Source organism: Eumetopias jubatus, unplaced genomic scaffold (assembly GCF_037043125.1).
Source record: "Eumetopias jubatus isolate StellerSeaLion01/CBP00866 unplaced genomic scaffold, mEumJub1_p1.0 scaffold_12, whole genome shotgun sequence".
NCBI classification, from domain to species: domain Eukaryota; kingdom Metazoa; phylum Chordata; class Mammalia; order Carnivora; family Otariidae; genus Eumetopias; species Eumetopias jubatus.
The window spans coordinates 113,396,273-113,415,490 of record NW_028274818.1 but is presented as its reverse complement, the minus strand read 5'-3'; the positions used below and the strand labels follow the sequence as shown (position 1 = coordinate 113,415,490).

The window sequence follows — 19,218 nt, the reverse complement described above, 5'->3', positions numbered from 1 at the left end:
GAGGAACCTCCATACTGTTTTCCAGAGGGGTTGCACCAGCTTGCATTCCCACCAACAGTGTAGGAGGGTTCCCCTTTCTCCACATCCCCGCCAACATCTGTCATTCCCTGACTTGTTAAATTTAGCCATTCTGACGGGTGCAAATATTTTCTCCCATTCTGTCGGTTGTCTTTTGGTTTTGTGGACTGTTTCTTTTGCTGTGCAAAAGCTTTTTATCTTGATGAAATCCCAATAGTTCATTTTTGCCCTGGCTTCCTGTGCCTTTGGTGAAGTTTCTAGGAAGAAGTTGCTGCAGCTGAGGTCGAAGAGGTTGCTACCTGTGTTCTCCTTTAGGATTTGGATGGACTCCTGTCTCACGTTTAGGTCTTTCAACCATTTGGAGTCTATTTTTGTGTGTGGTGTAAGGAAAAGGTCCAGTTTCATTCTTCTGCATGTGGCTGTCCAATTTTCCAAACACCATTTGTTGAAGGGACTGTCTTTTTTCCACTGGACATTCTTTCCTGCTTTGTCAAAGATAAGTTGACCGTAGAGTAATGTTGAACCAACATTGTGAAGATGTCAATGCTACCTAGAGCAATCTACACATTCAATGCAATCCCCATCAAAATACCATCCACTTTTTTCAAAGAAATGGAACAAATAATCCTAAAATTTGTATGGAACTAGAAGATACCCCGAATAGCTAGAGTAATATTGAAAAAAGAAAGAAAAGCAAAGCTGGCGGCATCACAATTCCGGACTTCCAGCTCTATTACAAAGCTGTCATCATCGAGACAGAATGCTACTGGCACAAAAACAGACACATAGATCAATGGAACAGAATCAAGAGCCCAGTAATGGACCCTCAACTCTATGGTCAACTCATCTTCGACAAAGCAGGAAAGAATGTCCAATGGAAAAAAACAGTCTCTTCAACAAATGGTGTTGGGAAAATTGGACAGCCACATGCAGAAGAATGAAACTGGACCATTTCCTTACACCACACTCAAAAATAGACTCCAAATGGTTGAAAGACCTAAACGTGAGACAGGAGTCCATCAAAATTCTAAAGGAGAACACAAGGAGCAACCTCTTCGACCTTAGCCGCAGCCACTTCTTCCTAGAAACATCGCCAAAGGCAAGGGAAGCAAGGGCAAAAATGATCTATTGTGATTTCATCAAGATAAAAACCTTTTGCACAGCAAAAGAAACAGTCCACAAAACCAAAAGACAACCGACAGGATGGGAGAAAATATTTGCAAATGACGTATCAGATAAAGGGCTAGTATCCAAAATCTATAAGGAACTTATCAAACTCAACCCCCAAAGAACAAATAATCTAATCATGAAATGGGCAGAAGACAGGAACAGACATTTATCCAAAGAAGACATCCAAATGGCCAACAGGCACATGAAAAAGTGCTCCACATCGCTCGGCATCAGGGAAATCCAAATCAAAAACTCAGTAAGATACCACCTCACAGCAGTCAGAATGGCTAAAATTAACATGTCAGGAAACGACAGATGTTGGCGGGGATGCAGAGAAAGGGGAACGCTCCTACACTGTTTGTGGGAATGCAAGCTGGTGCAACCCCCCTGGAAAAAGTATGGAGGTTCCTAACACAGATGAAAATAGAGCTACCATACGATATAGCAATTGCACTACTGGGTATTTACCACAAAGATCCAAATGTAGGGATCCAAAGGAGTACATTCACCCTGATGTTTATAGCAGCAATGTCCACAATAGCCAAACTGTGGAAAGAGCCAAGATGTCCCTTGACAGATGAATGGATAATGAAGCAGTGGTATATATACACAATGGAATATTATGCAGCCATCAAAAGGAATGAGATCTTGCCAATTGCAACGACGTGGATGGAACGGGAGGGTGTTATGCTGAGTGAAATAAGTCAATCGGAGAAAGACATGTATCATATGACCTCAGTGACATGAGGAATTCTTAATCTCAGGAAACAAACTAAGTGTTCCTGGAGTGGTGGGGGTGTGGGAGGGATGGGGTGACTGGGTGATAGACATTGGGGAGGGTATGTGCTACGGTGGGCGCTGTGAATTGTACAAGACTGTTGAATCACAGACCTGTACTTCTGAAACAAATAATGCAATATATGTTAAGAAAAAAAAGAGGAATAAGATAGCAGGAGAGGAAGAATGAAGGGGAGTAAGTCGGAGGGGGAGACGAACCATGAGAGACGATGGACTCTGAAAAACAAACTGAGGTTTCTAGAGGGGAGAGGGGTGGGGGGATGGGATAAAAAGAAAAGGAAAGCCAATATCCCTCAAGAACATAGATGCCAAAATCCTCAACAAATTATAAGGAAACTGAATTCAACAATACATCGGGAGAATCACACAACACAATCAAGTGGGGTTTATTCCAGGGATGCCAGGATGTTTGCACATGTGCACATTAAACATCAGGATACACCATCTTAAAATAATAAACGATAAAAATCATATGATTGTAACAATAGACGCAGAAAGAGCACTTGACAAGATTCGATATGCATGTATGAAAAAAACTATAAACCATCTGGGTATATAGGGAACATAGACCATATTTGAAAAGCTCACAGCTAAAATCATACTCAAGGGTGAAAAGCTGAAAACTTTTCCACTAAGATCAAGAACAAGACAAAGATTTCCACTCTCCTCACTTTCATTCAACACAGTATTGAAAGCCCTAGTCAAAGCATTTAGACCAAAAAAAAGAAAGAAAAAGAAACAAAGAGAGAGAGAGAGAGAAGAAAGAAAAGAAAGAAAGAAAGAAAGAAAGAAAGAAAGAAAGAAAGAAAGAAAGAAGGAAGAGAAAGAATGAAAGATAGAAAAGAAAGAAAAGAAAAGATGAAATCCAAATAGGAAAACTGTCACTATTTGCAAATGACATACTATATATAGAAATCCCTAAAGATTCCACCAAAAAACTGTTAGAATAAATAAATTCAGTAAAGCTGCAAGACACAAAGTCAATATACAGAGACCTGGTGCATTTCGTTTTTTTAAGATTTTATTTATTTATTTGACAGAGATAGAGAAACATCACAAGCAGGGTGAGCAGCAGAAGGGGATGGAGAAGGCGACACCCCACTGAGGAGGGAGCCCAATGAGGTTTTCGATGCCAGGACCCTGGGATTGTGACCTGAGCCAAAGACAGATGCTTAAACTGACTAAGCTACCAGGTGTCCCAACTTGTTGCATTTCTGTATAGTGATGACAAACTTCCACAAAGAGAAAATAAGAAAACAATGCCATTTACAATTGCATCAAGAAAAAAAATCTAGGAATAAAAGTAAGAAATGAATCAACCCGCAGTTCTGAGGCATGCAGAATAAATCCAGGCTTGCAGAACAGTGAAAAAGGAGTGGGAAGCTGCTTGGCTCCTGAAAGCCATTACCTTTATAGGTCTTACTACACTTTCAGACGATGACACATCATCCAACGTTCAAAGGCTCTGTTATAAAGCCAAGTATCCAATCCGGGAAGCTCTTTTAAAAGTTTAAATATGTGTGATAAAGGCCTTATGACCACTGTTGTTTATTTCTACACCACGCAGCTGTGTGATGCGGTTAAAACACTGAAGGCCCCAGGCTGTACCATCCCAGTGGCTTCCGTGCACACTGGCTTTCCAGCTGGACAGACTCATTTATTTATTTATTTATTTATTTATTTATTTATTTATTTATTTATTTGAGAGGGAGAATGAGAGATAGCACGAGAGGGAAGAGGGTCAGAGCAAGAAGCAGACTCCCTGCTGAGCAGGGAGCCCGATGTGGGACTCGATCCCGGGACTCCAGGATCATGACCTGAGCCGAAGGCAGTCGCCCAACCAACTGAGCCACCCAGGCGCCCTGGACAGACTCATTTAAAAACACGATTGGAAGAGATCAGATTGGCTGTGGAAAATGGAGTTATGGAAATCGATGTGGTGATTAATAGGACCTTGGTGCTGACCGGCCAGCGGGAAGCCCTGTGTGATGAGATTGGTCAGTTTTGCAAGGCCTGTGGGGAGGCTCATCTCAAAACCATCTTAGCTACAGGAGAACGTGGATCTCTTACTCATGTCTATAAAGCCAGTATGATCGCAATGATGGCAGGATCAGACTTTATTAAGACCTCTACTGGAAAAGAAACGGTAAATGCCACTTTCCCAGTAGCTATAGTAATGCTGCGGGCCATTAGAGATTTCTTCTGGAAAACTGGAAACAAGGTAGGCTTTAAACCAGCAGGAGGCACCGCAGTGACAAGGATTCCCTTGCTTGTCCCTCTCTTGTGAAGAGCTGGGAGATGAATGGCTGACGCCAGAACTGTTCCGAATAGGTGCCAGTACTCTGGTTACGGACATCGAGAGGCAGATTTACCATCACGTTACAGGAAGATATGTGGCCTATCATCATCTTCCGATGTCTTAAATCTGTGACCAGTTCCGGAAAAGTGCTTTACAGCAACATGTAAAATGTGTTTTTCTACGTAATCGCTAAAATTGTTTAATTAAAACATGAGGGAATGAATAGATAACTGACTTTTTTCCCGCCTTAAAACTTTCACTGAATTTAATTCAAAGAATAAAAGAAAAAATCAACGAATCCATACATGGAATTCTTTTCAGGTGCCTCAGAGTGGTCCTAATTACTTGAAGATCTGTATTGTTAATTTTGTGAAGATTTTCTCCTAAAAATTCTGAATAAAATATTAATCATAGCTTTGACAGCATTAAATACTAAGGGGGGGGGGGACGTTAAACTGCCCAAGAAACATGTCTTTAGTGAAAGAAAACGTAGCATCCCTGAGCTGCCGGCCATACTCTGACGAATTCAGGAGTCACTGACTTGGCACTAACTTCCTGCCATGAAAATCTGTCTTTAATTTTTGCAACAGATATGCTCTCCTATTAATTGTTTTGTTAATGAAACTCTTGTCAGTACATGATACTAGGCTATTGCATTTTTTAAATAAAAAAATCTCTGTAGTTTATTTTTTTGGAAAAATAAAATTGTATGGTGCTGGCCTAGAAACAGACACACAGGTCAATGGAATAGAATAGAAAGCTCGGAGAATGATAGTCATAGCACTTTTGGCAAAATTTACTCATTAGAGTCAGTACATTAAAGGTTTATTTAAACTTAGCTCTGATATTATTAACTCTGCATGGGAATTAATATTTATTAATATTAATTAATCAGCTGTTTCAACAGCTGATTCCAATAAATGCTTCTGTTTAAACATGTTTTATATAAATATATATTATAAAATAAGGATGATTTAGAATGCACATTTTTAAGAAAACTTAAAATCACTTTAATAAAACTATCATGGAGAAGGAAATATAGATATTCATCATCACAACTGATAGCATCAAAAAAGACAACAATCACACACAATCCATATTTGATGGAAGGATATAACATGACTTGAGAAGTTCTGCCCAAATGTTTAACCTGTTGGGAGCTATAGATCCAGCTACTCATTTAAAAATCACATGTCAGAGAAGTGTCCTAACAAATAGTATGACATGTAATCAATGAAGTCCACACTGCATATTATTCTTACGGGAAATATATTTTCTCAAAGGAAAACGCTAAGACAAAAACGGAGGAAGGAGGAAGAGGAGGGAGAAGAAGAAGCAGAAGCAGAAGAAAGCTGAGAAACTAACCCACACAGCTATGGTCTTAACTGACGACACAGCAGCAGACAATATGCAGTGCGGAAAGGACTGTCTCTTCAGTGAACTGCACTGGAAAACCACACGCTACGTGCAGAAGAATGGAACTGCATCACTTTCTTACACAAAAATTTAAATGGATGAATGACTTGAACATAAGACCTGAATCCATAAACCTCTGAGAAGAAAGCACAGGTAGTACGTTTCTGGACATGGTTTTGGCAAAGAGTATTTTAGATTGGACACTAAAAGCAAAGGCAACAAATGCAAAAATAAACAAGTAGAACGACATGAAATTGAAATCTCTGCACAGCAAAAAAAAAAAAAAATACTAATAAAAAACTTAAAAGGTGGACTACCCAATGAGAAAAAATATCTGCAAATCATATGTGTGAGAAGAGGCTAATATCCAAAATACCCAAAACACTCATACAAATCAAAACAAACAAACAAAAACCTGTATAAAAAATGGGGAGAATATGTGAACGGATACGCTCCAAAGATGGCACCCAGGTGACCAACAGACACAGAAAACGTTGTTCAACATCACAAATCATCGTCAGGGAAACATAAGTCAAACCTGTAATCCGCTATCACCTCACAACTGTTGGGACGGCAATGGTCCCAGAGACAGAAACCAGGTGTGGTCAAAGGTGTGTAGACAAGGGGACCCTGTGCACCGTTGGTGGGAATGTACATTGGTACAACCACTGTGACAAACAGTATAGAGGTTCCTGAAAAAATGAACACAACTACCACATGACCCAGGAATTACTCTACTGAGTATTTATCTAGAGAACACAAAAACACTACCTCAAGAAGATAGATGCACTCCATTGTTCACTGCAACATTATTCACAATAACCAGACATAGAAACAGAGACCTTGGGAGCATTATGCTAAGTAACTCAGACACAGAAAGACAAATAACAGATGTTCATGGACATTCCACATGGAAAAATATACTGAACGCATAGATACTGAGAACAGACTGGTGGTTGCCAGATTCGGGGATGGGGGGCACGGAAGGTGGTCAGAGGCACAATGTTCGAGTGATAAAATCCGTAAGTCATGGAACATTCTGTGCAGCATGGAGACTAAAGCTAACCCAGCAGGATGGGGTACAGTTTCCCCCACTATTTGAAAGTACATTGATCTTAGGAAACCTTTCACAGCAGAAGTGGTGTAAACCAAGGGAGGAATTACCATTCATTTATATAGAAAAAATAGTGAGCAAGCTCAGACTCCAAAAATGACTTCTCTTTGGCTTTCCTTAGGCCTCGGGACACAAATTCCTAATGGATGGAGATAAAGCACAGCTGATGCTCACAGACACAATTCAAAGCGCTGGGGGCTGGACGTGGTGAGCGGTTCCCAGGAAGGAGCTGGTTGTGGTGTTCGCCGCCTCTGCAGTGGCTCCCAGCAAAACAGATGCTGAACGCGATGCTCAGTTTTCGACTTTTTTCATAAGAGGGAAATCCTCTTCAGGTTTCTTCCTGTTACTGAAGCCAGGCAATGACGTAGATCTTTCAAAGAAAGCCAGTGTCTCACCGTGAACTTTTAAAAAGTGGGGAACACTTGTACTTGAAATTTGCTGAGGGAGTAGATGTTAACTGTTCTCCCGGACACACACATCAGCAGATCCACCGTGAAAGGCACCTTCCCGAGCGTGCGGAACACAGACAACCTCCTACCCCCAGAAACCTCCTCCTTCCCTTCACTCAGGACAACCAATCAAAGCTGGGTGTTACACCAATTCCTCCTTTCTCCCATTCCCAGTATCTAACCCATCAGCAAATGCAGTGAGCTCCATCTTCAACGTAACATGACTGACCACTTCTTCGAAGGCCACCTGTCTGGTCCACATTGGAGCCCATCTCTTACCTGACTTCCTGGAAAACCTTCATCATGGCCCTCCCTTGCCCATCCTCAACCCTCTGTCATCTGTTCTCAACACTGTAGTCAGGATGGCCCAGTGAAAAAGTGTCCCATGGGGTCACAACCCTGCAATGGCTTTCTGTCTCCCTCTGTCAGCTCCCTGAGGTCATGTCCTAAGCTGTCTCCTGTGGCCACAGTGTCTTCTTGCTGCTCCTGGCCATACCCGGTGTCCTCCTGCCCCAGGGCCTTTGCACATGTTTTCCCTTCCCTTTAGAATGCTCTTGATATGATATCACTCACCTTCTTTAGATCTTGACTCAAGGATCACCTTCCTTGTGAGGGCCCACTAGCGCCTATGTGAATAGCAAGCACCACCCCCACCTCCCCTTCAGCACCCCTGCCCTGTCTCATGCTCTGTATTTCCATAGCAGTTATCACAGTCACCAGTCCATCTCAGCAGGGCAGAACCAGAGGCCTACACTGATGGTTTCACCACTGACTCCCTCCTATTTCCTGTTCCAAAGCCCTGGGGAAAAGGTGCCCCAGGGCTCTTGCACAACCAGAATGCGCAGGACCAGGGGGTCCACCTACTGTACCCTGAACACCATCAGGAAAATGAGCCACACGAGGACTCCACCTGCACATGAGACCTGAAACCAGACACCTTCCTCAGTTACAGGTGAGCACACACACTTCCTCCCCTTGCCTGAGGTGCTCATCTGAGAAAGCTGAACAGAGACCCATCCCAGGGTCCAAATCTCCCTCTGGCCAAGGTCCTGGGAAACAGACTTCTCTCCTCCCTGCACCAACCACCTGCGATTAAAGTCCAGAATCCTCCCGTCGTCAGGCAGAGTGGTGAACCTGTCCCTCTTTCCTGTGACGTCATCACAAACCAGGCTTTGCTGCACAGATTTCAGGAAGGAGCCTGCAGCAGGGTCAGCAGACTGCACAGGTTCAGCCTCAGTCTCACACATCCAGTTCCACTTGGAAATAGACCTTCATGGAGACTGGTGTCCTGTGGGCAGCCCTACATTACCCATATTAATGAGAGATACCACAAGTTCAATCATTATATATATAGGAGACCTTGTGTTTTTCCTTTTGATATTCGTATCTCGAAGTCAATATCTATATTGCTTTCTTAAAATAATAATAATAATAATAATAATAATAATAATAATAATAATAATGTGGTCACATAAGGGTCTGGATCTCCATAGCCACACAACATGGCTCTGGTCCAGATAAGGATGAAGACACAGCCTCAGCCCACGAAGCGAAGCCCTTTCCCTCAGGGATCCCAACACACCTCACGGGTGATGAGTTCCTTTGCTACATGGAGTTGTCCTAGTACAAAGGATGCAGGCACCCTCCAGGATTCCTTCCATTTTCTTCATAAATTCCCTAGCTCAAGTTGCAAGTGACTCACCGGGTCAAGCTTCCAGAGCCCAGGATGGGCCACCAGGTAAACAGCTCCCTCAGGGAAGGCTAACAGGGGGCTCAATTTCCTTTGGGAGCACGATGCACCACTCCCCAAGCTCCTAAAGAACCTACACTCCTTCTCCATGTGTCCCTCTCACAAAGGGCACGGCACCCTGTTACAGCTCTGAGGTTGTGTTTTACTTTAAAACATAATTTCTAATATCAGAATGTGGTTCATGGAAGAGGAAAACATGAACACCCACAAAGGATTCTTTTAGTATTTCAGAAGATTGTTCTCCCATTGTTTAATTGAAACAGGAAATAAAAAAGCACAATAGCCCCTTCCAGTAGCAGGTATGATTCACTTTGGTGATTGGAAGAAGAGCAGGAAATAAAAGAGTAACAGATGTTCTGATGACCTGTCATTTCCACCATCTAAGTTTTGCAACTTCACACACACTCAAAGAAAGAAGCTCAAACAAACGTCTCAGCCTGGCAACTCTGAGACGTCTGAACCGGAGTGACAGGGACAGACGATGACGTCGTGTATGTTGGGTGAGGCTGGTGGCACAGAAGAAGGTGCTCGGCCAGCTCTCCACCTGGGCCTCACCTGTCCTCAGCCAGGAACCTCCTCACGGCCCTCACCTGTCACAACTCTCACACGGGAGACCCACAGCCACCCCTGGAGCCCGCCCTGCCCACACCCTCCTGCTCAATGCACTCAGCTCTCCTCTGAGACCCCTGTGAATTTTACCCAGACCTGGAACTCCCCCATCTGCTGCAGAGCTCCAGAATTCCACCTCTTCTTCCAAAATGACACTGGCCCAAGGCTTTCATGAGAAAGGTGGAAGGCTACCTAATGAATGGTTCACACCTCCTTTCCCCTTCTGTCATATTTCTCTGCACTTACCTTCCTACCTGGGCAAACTGTCACATATCAATGGAACATGAAAATGCTCTGAATCTTTCATCACAGCCTTCCGAGGACCCCTTGTGACGTAAGAAACTAGTGTATCCTACAACAGGGTGTTTTAAAACTATCATCTACAGAATAGTACAGCCAAAATCACTACATTTTTACCCTACACTTCACGAAGCAGAACATTGTCTTTTTCTTTTCTTCTTTTACTTAAATTCCAGTTAGTTAACATGCAGTGTAATATTCGCTTCAGGTGTAGGATTTAGTGATTCCTCACCTGCATATGACACCCAGTGCTCATCCCAACAAGTACCCTCCCTAATACCCATCACCCATTTAACCCTTCCCCCCATGCACCTGCCCTCCAGCAACCCTTGGTTTGTTCTCTAAGGTTGAGTCTGTTTCCTCATTTGCCTCTCTCTTCCCCGCCCCCCGCAACTATGTTCATCTGTTTTCTTTCTGAAGTTCCACATATGAGTGAGATCATAGGAGATTTGTCTTTCCTTACTGATTTTGCTTAGCTTAATCCACTCTAGATCCATCCACATCCTTGGAAATGGTAAGATTACCAATGACATTGTCTTTTTTGGAAAAGTGAAATTACTCTTCCAAATTACTCCTCAACTCATCTGTTTCTCATGTCACTTGAGTGTGGTCTGGTTTACTCCAGCCTCCAGGGCCCACCCGGAGGACCCTCCTGCACAGACCATTACCACCATCTCCAGGCAGAGGCAGTGCACAATACTGAAGTTGGGGGACGGCTCTGAGGCTTGTTGCCACCACACCCGTGCTCTGGGGCACAGGGACACCCTGCTGAACTCAGGGTGCTGCTTAAGGTCCATTACCTGCACTGTCTATGACAGGGGACAGGGGGCATCCCACTGAAATTGCGGGCTGTGTGTCGTCCTTACATGCACTCTTCCTGGGGAACATGGGAAACCATGAAATGTCTACAACCCACCCCACAAAAGCTCAGGTGAGCAAGTGCCCTGGAGTTCACAGGTCTGGGGGATATGGCCAGTTGATGGACTTTGGGCAGAAGAGACTTTCAAGGGGAAAAGAAAACTCATCAGAGTTGGCAGCATTAGCTCACTGCCTGTGGCCTTCTAAGACCCCCACCTCCCACCCAGCCCACACCGTATCCCCGGAACCCCCACCTCAGCCCACAGCACGGACTTACCCAGCCAGGAACTACTCAGGTCAACTCTTTTGGAGCGCCATTTCACCTGCCCCACCTCTGCATCCCTGGGCAGCCCCAGGTCCACCCACAGAGAGGTAGCTCCACCCCCACATGGTGATTGGTCAGGGAGGGTTGTGCCCCGAGCCCACTGGATGCTGCACCTGCCTGTACCATGCAACCCACCCTCACACCAGTGCCTCTCTGTGAGTGCAGGTGGTCCTAGAGGCACCTCCTAGCCCCAACACCTGGCTCAGTGGGGCAGGTATGGGTGGGGTCATGGGTAGGGCCCCCCAGACATCCGACCCCTTTTGCTGACCCCTCTGGCTGCAGACCACCCCCAGAGGTCTGCCCCATCTCCTCCTGCACCAACCCTGCCTACAGAGCTGTTTCTGGCTCCTGGCAAGGTTAGCTGCTCTCAGACCCTCCAAGGCTTGGGCTTTAGGAAATGCCATGGTTTCCCACATTTCCAAGGCAATTTTGAACCCAAAAAGTAATGCTCTAAGCGGGAAGAGCTTCAATTTCTAGTCTCACCCAGGAAGTGGATAGTGCTTCTTAGACCTTCAAAGCGTCCTTGTAGGATGAGCCCTTTTGAGCTAGAATATATATACATATGCCTGGTTCTGCAGGGAAATGTCCAGGATGAAGAATAGCCACCCTTCTGTGCTATTGGAGTTGTGAACCAGGAACATTTATTTTTCACTTAAAAAGAAAATATACTGTTACTGTCAATACTAAATGAACAAACCCTTTTAAACAGTTTAGAGAAAAATGAAGAGTTTTATTCAAACCCACCTCAGGACAGCGGCCTGGGAGACACAATCTTCACAAGAAGGGAGTGCTCCAGGGAAGGATCATTTGGGGCAGGTTTATATATTTGTTCTGTGTTGTTTTACATACAGAGTTACACATCATCATGAGGAAGAACATTCCAGAAAGTTACAGACTTTTTCTTATGTTTTCAGTTTGTGCAAGTCAGTATGACTTGAATCTTATGGGAACCAGAGAGGTTCTTTTGTTTTTCTTATCTTTATGTTTGCAATGGCATTTTTTGGTTATCTTTTTCTTCTCAAAGCAGATGTACAATATGTGTTTGGGGATGAACACATGGCCCATGCTTTGAGGTTTTACCCAGCTGTTATGAGCTTGGTAAAATGTTAAAGGATATCTTCCATGGGAGCCCAGGATCAGAGCCCATGGATGGTAAAAGGTAAAAATCACCATTATCATTATAATTACACTTAAAGGGAAGAACTTGAGGCAAAACACCTTTAACATTAGTACCAAGAAATCATGTTGAAAAAGAAGACCAAACCTGGGGGCATCACACTGCCTGACTTCAAGCTACATTACAAATGTGATCATCAAGACATCATGGTACTGGCACAAATACAGACACATAGATCAATGAAACAGAATAGAGAACCCAGAAATGGACCCTTGACTCTATGGTCAAATACTCTTTGATAAAGCAGGAAAGACCATCCAATGGACAAAAGACAGTCTCTTCAATAAATGGTGCTGGGACAACTGGACAGCCACATGCAGAAAAATGAAACTGGATCATTCTCTGACATCATACACAAAGATAAACTCAAAATGGATGAAAGACCTCAAGGTGAGACAGGAATCCATCCAAATCCTAGAGGAGAACACAAGCAGTAACTTCTTTCACAGGGGACACAGCAACTTCTTTCAAGACACATTTCTAAAGGTAAGGGAAACAAAAGCAAAAATGAACTTTTGGGAATTCATCCAGATAAAAACCTTCGGCACAGCAAAGGAAACAGTGAACAAAATGAAGAGACAACCCACGGAATGGGAGAAGATATTTGAAAACGACATTACAGATAAAGGGCTGCTATCCATGATCTATAAAGAACTTATCAAACTCACCAACCAAAAAACAAATAATCCAGTCAAGAAATGGGCAGAAGACATGAACAGACATTTCTCCAAGGAAGACATACAAATGGCCAACAGACACATGGAAAAAGGTTCAACATCACTTGCCATCAGGAAAATACAAATCAAAACCACAGTGAGATACCACCTTACACCAGCTAGAATGGCAAAAACTAACAAGGCAGGAAACAAGTATTGGAGAGGCTGCAGAGAAAAAGGAACCCTCCTACACTGTTGATGGGGTTGCAAACTGGTGCAGTCACTCTGGAACACAGTATGGAGGTTCCTCAAAAAGTTGAAAATAGAGCTAGCCTACGACACAGCAATTGCACTACTGGGTATTTATCCCAAAGATACAGAGGTAGTGAAAAGAAGGAGCACCTGCACCCCAATGTTCATGGCAGCAATGTCTACAATAGCCAAACTGTGGAAGGAGCTGAGATGCCCTTCAACGGAAGAATGGATAAGGAGGATGTGCTTCATGTATACAATGGCATATTCCTCAGCCATCAGAAAGGATGAATACCCACCATTTGCATTGACATGGATGGACCTGGAGGGGATTATGCTGAGTGAAAGAAGCCAAGAAGATAAAGACTATTATCATATGGTTTCACTCATATGTGGAACATAAGGAATAGTGCGGAGGACCAAGGGGAAGGGAGGAAAAAGTGAATGGGAAGATATCAGATTGGAAGAAGAAACATGAGGGACTCTGGACTCCAGGAAGGAAACGGAACGGTTACAGAGGGGTTAAAAACACTGTGACCTTGGGCAAGTTATTGAACCTCAACTACCTGCCTATCTTACTCTTAAAAAAAGAGTATTGGCTCACTTTCAGGTGAATGAAGAGCAGAGTTAATAAAGGAAAAGAGACATAAACTCACACACCAGTTCTGTCACTATACCAGGTGGTTACTGCACTGTCCCTGCTTCTGGTGGAGTGGCCGACTATAGCTCACCACTGCCTCCAGTGGCGGCAAGCGGCACGGACGTGGCTCTCTGTATTGGGCCCGACAAAGGCTCAGCACAGCCTCCAGTGGCGGCAAGCTGCACTTTCATGCCTTCCTGCATTCCTCACACAGAATCCCTGTCTTTCCACTAAATGAGTCCCCTGGGAACATTGTTCCAATTGCTAAATTGAATGGACCCTTTTCAGTGTTTACCATTCTTCTTTCTGCACCACTCGATGTGGACAACAGGCTGAGAGTCTTTGTTTCAGGGATTGTCAGGCTCCTCAGGATTGCAGGCCCGATTCCAGCCAACATGTTTCCATTGCAACTGACGCTGAACAATGGAGCTGCACATGCTGTCTCCTCTGATGTATCCGAAGTGTACTACTGAGCCCTGGCAGAACTTAAGAAATGTATGGGAGTGTGACTGGGGGCAGCAACCACCATCCGCACCAGCACACGTTCATCACGAGTGTTCAGTATGGATTACTGACATAGAGAAGCCAGTCTGAAAAGGGAAAACTTGTCGAAGTCTGAAACTAAAGCACTGTAATGGCATCTAGAAAGCATAAGAATGGGGGGTGGAGAGAGAAGGCAAATGAAACATTCTAATGGTCTTACCTACTGAGGAAGAGGGAGGAAGTAAAGCATCTGAAAACCTCTCCTCCTGTGAAGAGACACAGCAGGGGGGGAAAGCAGTTGGACTGGGGACATGGGGGTCCTCTTTCTTCCACATAATGGTTGAGAAATTTGTTTGTAAGTCTTACAGGGACAGTAGGAACCATGAGTGGCATAGGAGAGAAGAAAATAGAACTTTTTAATTTTTTTTAATTTAGTTATTTGACAAAGAGAGACAGCGAGAGAGGGAACACAAGCAGGGGGAGTGGGAGAGGGAGAAGCAGGCTTCCTGCCTAGCAGGGAGCCCGATGTGAAGCTCGATCCCAGGACCCTGTGATCATGACCCGAGCCGAAGGTAGATGCTTAACGACTGAGCCAGCCAGGCGCCCCTAGGACTTCTTAATTAACTAGAACATTTTAAGGGAAGGATAAAGAATCAAATCAGAAAAAAAAAAAACGAAGAGGAAATAGAAGAAAAAACAACAAAGTGAAACAATCAATAACAATTAGATCTAAAGCATAAAATTTAATGAAGCAACTAAAATACTTACAATGAATGAGCTGAATTCCATTAAATAGGAAAGGAAGACTGCATGTAAAATATATTGTTTATAAAAGCAAGTCTTGGGGCACCTGGGTGGCTCAGTCGTTAAGCGTCTGCCTTCAGCTCAAGTCATGATCCCAGGGTCCTGGGATTGAGCCCCACATTGGGCTCCCTGTTCAGCGGGAAGCCTGCTTCTCCCTCTTCCATTCCCCTGCTTGTGTTCTCTCTCTTGCTGTGTCTCTGTCAAATAAAGACATAAAATCTTTTAAAAAAGTAAAAAATAAAAACAAGTCTTAGCAAGTGTAATAAAGATTAAAAATAAAAAGCAAAATATCAGCAAATGCAAATAAAAATAAAGCTGAGGTGGCAATATTAATATCAGAAAAGGTGGAATTTAACTTAACAGCACTAAAAACTAAAAATAAAATAAGCAAACTTAAGAGCACTCATCAGAATAAAGAGGGGCATTTAAATAAAAAGCCATTTAAAAAACCACCATGATAAAGAAGATGTGGTACACATACACACACACACACACTGGAATATGACTCAGCCATCCAAAAGAATGAAATCTTGACATTCGCAACAACATGGATAGAACTAGAGTGTATTACGCTAAGGGAAAGAAGTGAGTCAGAGAAAGACATATGCCACATGGTCTTACTCATATTTGGAATGTGAGTAAGAAAACAGATGAACATATGGATGGGGCCAGGAGGAAGAAAGAGGGAAATAAACCATAAAAGACTCTTAACCATAGAGAACAAACTGAGGGTTGATGGAGGGAGGTGGGTGGGGAAGGGCTAGATTGGTGACAGGCATGAAGGAGGGCACTTGTTGTGAGGAGCATCGGGGGGTATTATATGTAAGTGCTTAATCACTGAATTTGACTCCAGAAACCAGTATTACACTTAAATATAAATATATATATATATAAATAATAATAAAATACATTTTAAATAACCACCATAGTCATTATAAGTTTGATTAACATGGAATAGTGAAAAAATATACAAGGTCCCAAGTGAGAAAGATGTCATAAACCATATATATAGAAAATACTCATTATTAGTATTTATGACACTGGGTAAAACTCTAAAAATAAGTTTAAGAAATAAAGAGAGGATGGGTAACTTTGTGTATTGTTATACCTGTTATAACAGTACAATTTCTGAGGAAATAGAACTAGAAAATTGACCAAGGATACCTAGAAAATTTAAATCAATCTCAACTTGAAAGAAAAAAACCTATCATCAATCCTAATAATGATACTAGTAATACAGCCCTTGAAACAGATAGCTTCACAGAGTTAGCTAATCATTAAAAAATAAATTATTCAAATGATTTAAATGAATTCAAGGTATAGAAAAAGATAGAAAATTACATAATTGACTCTATAAAGTCAATATTACCAACAGCGCAAACTGATAAAGATTTTTGTAGTATACAATCTCACTTATAAACATCTAGCATGTTTATAAGTTTATAAGTTAATATTTATAGAACAAAATCTTATTGAAACAAGGCGCAGGGTATCAAAAGCACGCATCATGACCCAGTGAATCCAGGATATGAAAAATCTTCCAACATAAGAATTACATCAAAAAAGGAGACTGCCATAGGATATCAATAGATGCAGAAAACTTGTTGGACAGAATTCATAAGTGGCTTATCTAATAAAACCTTGAAGTACAATCACAATGAGAATACCTTCTTAAAGACGATGGAGTTATTGACCTGAAAATAGAAACCAAACTTGAAAAACGCTAAGAGGTATTTCTGTTAAAATTGGTTTTCTTGCCTACAACTACTACCAATCATACTGATATTGTTGAATGTTAACAAATGCAATAAGAAAAAAAAATCAGTATGATATTTGGAGAAAATACCAAGTTATTTTTAGTCTGTTATTATTTTTCACTGGGTTTTATAACTAGGAAGCCTAAAGGTTTACAGAAATGCTAGAATTAAGTGACTTTGGCAGCTGTTTGGTTAATATATATTATCCAAAGATAAATATACAAAATTAGTTGCTCTATCTTTTTCCTTAATGATACCAATGAGAAATGAAAATGAAGGGAGATACCATGAAAATTTTAAAGGAAAACATTGAAAAATTAAGGATAAGTAAAACACCTATCTAAATAATACTATAAAACTATGTGAAAGATTTGGACCAATGAAAAGATATGTTATGTTCCAAAACAGAATAGTTACTAGAACAAAATTACAAGTTCTCCAAAGTTAATATATAAATTTAATATAAAATAAAATTTTAAAATTCCAATTCAGGGGCACCTGCCTCAGTCATTAAGCATCTGCCTTCGGCTCAGATCATGATCCCAGGGTCATGGGATCGAGCCCCGCATCGGGCTCCCTGCTCCGTGGGAAGCCTGCTTCTCCCTCTCCCTCTCCCACTCCCACTGCTTGTGTTCTCTCTCTCACTGTCTCTCTCTGTCCAATAAATAAATAAAATATTTTTAAAAAATACCAATTCAGGTACTTAAAATTGGACAAAATGATACTAAAATTTATCTAAAGTACTCTTCTCATAAAATTTTAGAGAATGGTGCCAAAAGGAACAGGGCAGAGGAGATCTTGACTTCACAGATCATAGGGTATACTATAAATTTATACAGTCTACAAGAGACTCAGTTTAGATTTAAAGAGGCACATAAGCTGAAAGTGAAGAAATTAAAAAAAGACAGGTCACAAAAGTGGTCAACAGAAGAAAACAAATATGGTTACACTTACCGCAGACAAAATCGACTTTAAGTCAAAAACTGTCTCAATAGACAGAGAAGGCCCTTATAGGATGGTGAATGGGTCCATTCAACAGGAAAATTGAATAATTATAAATATATTTGCACCTAACCTCAGAGCACCTAAATATGTCAAGCAAATATGGACAGATCTGAAGGGAGAAATAGATAATAATAGTACGGGAGTCCATGACCACACTTTCAACAATGGATAAGCCATCTAGACAGAAAATCAATATGGAAACACTGGACTTCAACTCTACTTTAGACCAAATGGACTGATGGACCCATGCAGGACATTCTATCCAATAGAAAAAGAATGCACATTCTTCCCAAATGCACACGGAGCATTCCCCAGGATCGATGACATTTTAGTTCACAAAACCAGGTTTAACGAATTTCAGAAGATTGAAATCATTTCAACTATCTTTCTCATGACAATGTAGTGAAACTAGAAATAAAAAAAAAAAACAGGAAGAGAGAAAGAAAGGATTTGGACGATTATCTTACACAACACACAGAAAACAACTCAAAATGGAGGGAACTGAAGGGGAAAAAAATGAGCACCTGCCCGAGGTACCCAGGTGAGTCCATCAGGAGCACCAGCAACACAGCAGTCTCCGAAGGGAAGGTAGGAGGTCAATGTCAGACAGGCAATTGGAACAAAGAATGGCTGAAAACTTTGCAAATGTACTGAAAGTCATGAATCTAAATACTCGAGAATTTCCATGTGCTTCAAGCAGGATGCATCACAGAGACCCAGACTGCCAAGAACCAAGAGAAAAAACACTGGAAAAAGTCCAAGAGAAGCAATTCGCAATGTGCAAGGGATCCACAGTAAGATTAGATCAGTTTCCCATCCGAAGCCCTGTAGTCCAGGAGTCAGCAGGATGACAAAATGTGGAAAGGAAAAAGCGGGAAATCTGTCCCTCAAAACTAACGAGAAAGTGCTAATCCTAGATAAAATCCTGGGGCGTTTGCAAACCTGTACAGGGACACCTGTGATCCAGGCATCGCCAACGGGCTTCTTGAAGGTTAAAAATGCAAGGACACTAGACAGTAAATCTCAGCCACGTGAAAAAATAACATCGGTAGGGGCGCCTGGGTGGCTGAGTCGGTGAAGCAGCTGCCTTCAGCTGAGGTCATGATCCCGGGGTCCTGGGATCGAGCCCCACGCTGGGCTCCCTGCTCTGTGGGGAGCTTGCTTCTCCATCTCCTCCCTGCTTGTGTTCCCTCTCTCGCTTTCTCTCCTTTTCCCTCTCTCAAAGAAAATCTTTAAAAAAAAAATAACATCAGTAAAGAGAACTACATGGGAAATATTTAAAAAACAGCATTAAAGGCTTTCTGGTTTCTGGTTCTCTCTACTTTCCTACCTAATTAA

At 42.2% G+C, this 19,218-nt stretch overlaps 1 pseudogene; it reads left to right on the top strand.

The window, feature by feature from the left end:
• Positions 1-3,296: 3,296 nt before the first annotated feature.
• Positions 3,297-4,409, top strand: LOC148162933 (deoxyribose-phosphate aldolase-like; annotated as a pseudogene).
• The last annotated feature ends 14,809 nt before the right edge of the window (positions 4,410-19,218 follow it).